The 5,476-nt window shown below is 33.2% G+C and overlaps 1 long non-coding RNA gene across 1 annotated transcript; it reads right to left on the reverse strand.

Annotated features, from left to right (window-relative positions):
• Positions 1 to 1,940: 1,940 nt before the first annotated feature.
• LOC133879525 (uncharacterized) lies at positions 1,941 to 4,249 on the reverse strand. The gene is made up of 3 exons (XR_009902109.1): positions 4,164 to 4,249; positions 2,414 to 3,021; positions 1,941 to 2,211 (listed from the first exon to the last, which is right to left on the reverse strand). It is a non-coding gene; the product is annotated as an uncharacterized LOC133879525 (long non-coding RNA).
• Positions 4,250 to 5,476: the final 1,227 nt, after the last annotated feature.

The following is a 5,476-nucleotide window of genomic DNA, read 5'->3' on the forward strand; positions in this document are numbered from 1 at the left end:
GGGTCCCACTACATTCTCTCTATTATCTTTCACATCATTGGCCTACGCAGACAAGGGTGAGATATGAGTGGGATGAGAGCGTACAACCGAACATTTTTCTACCTTAGATGCAATCTTAATCTTAGACCCCTTTTTTAAAGTTAGCTTTCAAGGGTGAATTCTAACTGAGGTTTGTATTATTTTGTATGAGTTTGAATCACAGAAGGGAAAACCTATAGGATAGAGTGAGTTGTCGTTGACGTCAAATTCAAAAACGTGGTGGTATAATAACCCGAACATATTCTATAAATAACATATTCTAAAAATTTATTGTTAGGAGTATATCCTGAAACATATCTAAAAATTCTATACATAACATATTTTGAAAGATTTAGAAAATCAGGATCTCTAATTAAGTATTCCCTGGCATGCCTAAATGGAATGCAGCATAAAAATTAACCCAAAAACTTTCTACAAGCAAGACTTGGGATGAACTTGAATTTGAGGTTGAAAAAATCAGGCTTAATCCAAGGTTTGCCCCCCAATTTAGATTGTTCCACTCAAATTATAACCCTGTCATCGATCATCATTTATTTTTTCTATTTATAAGTATTGACATAAATAAACAAAATTAAAAAAAGGGGGATACAATGGAAAACTCATAAAACCATCAAATCTATATTCCTCTAACCTCACAAACAAACAAAAAAAAAATCTTCTCCTCACATCATATGAATATATACACATATACACAAGGACGGAACTACATACAGCCGAGGGGCGAGGGCCACATATGACACTCTTTGATTTTCAATTTTTCTTTTAATTTTTTTTATTAAGTTAAATATATCTGCATTTTTAAGCTTAAAAATTAGGTTGAACCTTTGTTCATACTTTAAACCCCTAAGATAAATAATAATAATAGTAATAAAATCTTAATTTGGTTCATGATATACATATATGCGAATACAAACACAAAATTCCAGTAAGGGGCATAGCCACATGATGGCTTGGGGGTCTCCATGTTTTTTATAATTTTTTTTTAAAAAAAAATATTCTTATAATTCTTAGAAAATCAGAATTATATCCCCCAATTTTTATATTTTAAATTTTTTTTCCTCTAAATCCTAAATGCTAGTTTCGCTCTTAATTTCAGTTATAAACTCCATAAAGTGGCATCTCTCAAGTCAAGATCCGGTTGGCCAATCGTCAAGACAGTACCAGCCTACCTGGCAATCGTCCTTTCAATTAAGGCCCAAGTTTAGGCCCATCCAATGTTGTTTTCCTCATCTATTTGGGATTAATAATCGTAAATGATTATTTAATTTGAGTATGTCATTTTCATATATAACTTTTTTAAAAACCAGCAATTAGATTAGTATTTTTTATCTTATGTTTTGCAAGTGTTAATCCAATTAATAAATTTTTAAAAAGTTGTATGAAAGAATGACAAAAATAAAAAATAAAAAATGCTAAATAGTTATTCTCATTTAATAGGCCACCCCTAGTGGCTAGGGGAGTGACTAGCGGTGGCTGCCCGTTTCAATTTTTTATTTTTTCAATTTTTTTTTAATTTAAGTTTTATATATTTAATATTTTAATATTTTTTATTAGTTGTGACATTGGTTGTCATTTTATTGGTGCTGACGTGACACATAACAGAATCTATTAAATGTTTTAACCGAATTTGACTTCCGGGACTAAATTGTTTGTTTTTTTTTTTGCATATCCTAGGGACATCTTAATTTACTTTGATACAACAATGAAGAGATTTGTAAATTAGGCCAACCACAAGCACTAATTTTGCAATTATCTTTTTTGATAAGATATATGGATTGAAAAGTTTTTAATTATCAAAATTGTTAGTTGATTAAATATTTACGATTGATCTACAAATTTTTCATGGAGAAAAACAACTTTTGAAATTTACAAATTTTAAAAAAAACATGTTCTTTTCGCATGTTAAAAAAAAAAAAAAAAAAAGTGGCAATATAATACAAATATTCAAGATGTACGAGTGGTAGCTGAAAGAGCATCGATCATGTGGAACAGGAACACTAACAAAACACATGCAGAGGCCATGCACTGATGTTGATTACATGGGCAAAACATGTCGCTGCGCGCACAAATAGATCATCCGCTTGGAGTAGGCCAATCACTGATGCAATCAAAAAGAGGAAGGGGATATAGGTTGATCTTGATGTGGAAGAATTACTGATCATCCCTTGCTTACTGCATATATGATCACCAAAAACGCATCAACAAAATACACTTTTAACTAGAGAGAGACAGAGAGAGATGTGGAGAGAGCAAAAGCTAACGAGTAAATAACTTGAAAACAAAAGACAATTGATTTAACCTTTACTTTGAAAATAACTAGATTTATTGGCAATTAAAACAATACCAGAAATAGAACCTTATTATGCCGACTTACCAATAAAATCAGGCATTGTTGTCGTCAACATGGATGCTTCAATGAAGCGGGGAAAATTTTGGTTGGACTAGGTGCGATAGTTCGTGATGTTGGTGGACTACCACTACTAGTGGAATTTGTCTAGATGCAGACCAAAAACAATAATATTTTGAAAATGGAAGCATTGGGAGTGACAAGGGCAATCGACATTCGCCTAGCTGAAGGCTACGAAAAGGTGTTCATTGCAACTGACGCAAAATATGTCTGAAACTTGATTCTAAATGTTGAAATTTTCAAGATGACAAATCAGAATTATAAAGTGGATGCAGAAACAATGGAGCACATATATCTGTCGAGATCAATATTGGACGAGAAAGGTTGGGGTTTTAGATATATCTGGCACCAAACAAACACGGCAGCAGATTTTCTTGCAAAATACGCAATAATTCGGAAGGAGAATGGTAGACTGGACCCAGGGTACTATGAAAATTTGGACACTCTATACTTGAAGAACCGCATGCCTTTTGGGTTGAAAAATATACTTGAAAGTGAAATGGGACTTATTAGAATGTTTGGAACGAGTACAGCTGGACCGCACCAGAAACACGATGTTAAAGCCCCAAGAGTTCCTGAAGCAACAAACAATAGCAATGTGGTTACATTGAGAGATTGAACAATAAGTATGATGCAATATTTACATTTGAACATCCATCAATAGGATATACATGGTGAGTACTCACTAAAAATTACTCTGCTTGTTTTTTGCTTTTTGTTTTGTTTTGTTTTTTTTTCCTTTACTATTAGTTGTGACATGGTACATATCTTCCATGGAGATCAAATGTTTTTTCATCCATTTTTAGAACGACAAATTACTGCTAGAGGAAATTGAAGGTATTCCCTTATCTAGCTAACATGAGATCTATTTAAAATTGAACTTTTTCATTTTCAAAATTTAATTTCAATGACCGTGAGATGCAAGAAGTTGTTTTCCAAAAAACTTCTTGCTAAGGTATAGATCATAGTCCAGATGCCTTTTGACTGGATGTGATACAAATTATTAGTAGACTTCTAACTGAGTTGGTTTGTCACCCCTTGTTACAATTCTCTAATTTCAAATTGCTCGGGTTGCTTTTCCCTAAGACTTGTTTGGAGGCTATTATACCTTTTGAGGTCATCTTTAGGCTGCAGCATTTGTGTTGGATAGACTCATCAATCAACTTTGGGTAATATGGATTACCTTTAATATGTTTGGAACATGATTCTGAATTCGTGATCTATCATTTTTTTATGCATGAGGCTGAGAAAGGTTAATGTTAATATATGTTTATCAATTTCCTTTTGGTGGTATTCCATGGTCCTTTTCCTGCAAATCTCCTTGAACTCTTGGTTGAGGAGTTTAGTAAACTCTTCTATTATATGATAAATACATAATACACTGTTAATAATCTTCATTTATTTCAAGGGAATCCCTCAACATTTTTCTGTAATTTATTCTTGTGCCGCTTCTTTTTAAGAGATAAAAATGTTTTATAGAGTAACATTTTTCTTCAAAAAATATACCGTTTGTATAATAGAATTATTATAAAAATTTTGAAGTGTGAATAGCTCAACTTCGTTACTGTTACATTAAAATCAGACACTTACAGCTCTTTTGTTCCTACAATTAGGCGTTACGATTTCAACAAAGTGAGTTGAACATATTTAAAACTGCAGCTTCATGTTCAATTTAAGGGTTGACGAAGGATGATGATGAAACAAGAAAAATAGTTACCTCAGTCCAAGGAGAGGATGAAGCTGCCGTCAACGCAAATCGATTTTGGAGAGTTTGAATTTGATAATTTATCTCTTTACCCAAAGGTAGGTAAAAGTGCACGAAGGTTCTGTCAATTTCATAACTAGGGACACAGAGCGCACAAAAGTTCTGTCAATTTCACAATCAGTGAATTTGAATTTTGAAAATGAAAGAGTTAAATTTAAATAGATCTCATGTTAGATAAGGGAATACCTTCAACTTCCTCTACCAGTGATTTGTCATTCCTGAACTGGATGGAATATATGTATCATGTCACAACTAATAGTAAAGAAAAAAAAAAAAAAACAAGCAGAACAATTTTTAGTATGAGTACTAACTCTATGCATATCCTATTGTTGAATGTTCAAATGTAAATATTGCATCATACCTATTGTCCAATCTCTCAATGTAACCCCATTGCTATTGTTTGTTGCATCAGAAACTCTTGGGGTTTTAGCATTGCAATTCTAGTGCGGTCCAGCTATACTCCTTCCAGATATTCTAATAAGTTTCATTTCACTTTCAAATATATTTTTCAACCCAAAAGGCATGCGGTTCTTCAAGTATAGTGTGTCCAAATCTTCATAATACCCTGTGTCCAACCTACCATTCTCCTTCTGAATTCTTGCATACTTTGCGAGAAAATCCGCTATCATGTTTGTTTGGCGCCAAATTTATATAAAACCCCAACCTTTCTCGTCTAGTATTGATCTCGACAGATATATGTACTCCATTGTTTCTGCATTCACTCCATAATTCTGATTTGTCATCTTGAAAATTTCAGCATTTAGAATCAGGTTGTAGATGTATTTTGCGTCCGTCGCAATGGACACCTTTTCGTAGCCTTCAGCTAGGCGAATGTTTATTGCCCTTGTTACCCACAATGCCTCCATTTTCAAAACATTATTATATTTGGTCCGCATCGAGACTAATTCCACTAGTAGCGGTAGTCTGCCAACATCACGAACTATCACACCTAGCCCAGCCAAATTTCCCTCCGCTTCATTGAAGCATCCGTGTTGACGACAACAATATCTGGTTCTATTGGCAAGTCGGCATAATAGGGTTCTATTTCCGATACTGTTTTAATTGCCAAAAAATCTAGTTATTTTCTAAGTAAAGATTAGATCAATTGTTTTGTGTTTTCAAGCTATTTAATTACCTTCTATTTGTCGTTCATCAATGCTCAAGTTTGTTTCATTGAGAAAGGCAATTCCTGTGAGGACTTTTGACATAAAGACGTTTGCTACTGTATAAACTTCTTTTCTCTACAAAATATGGAAATTATTAAG

The sequence above is a fragment of the Alnus glutinosa genome, chromosome 10 (genome assembly GCF_958979055.1).
Source record: "Alnus glutinosa chromosome 10, dhAlnGlut1.1, whole genome shotgun sequence".
Classification (NCBI taxonomy): domain Eukaryota; kingdom Viridiplantae; phylum Streptophyta; class Magnoliopsida; order Fagales; family Betulaceae; genus Alnus; species Alnus glutinosa.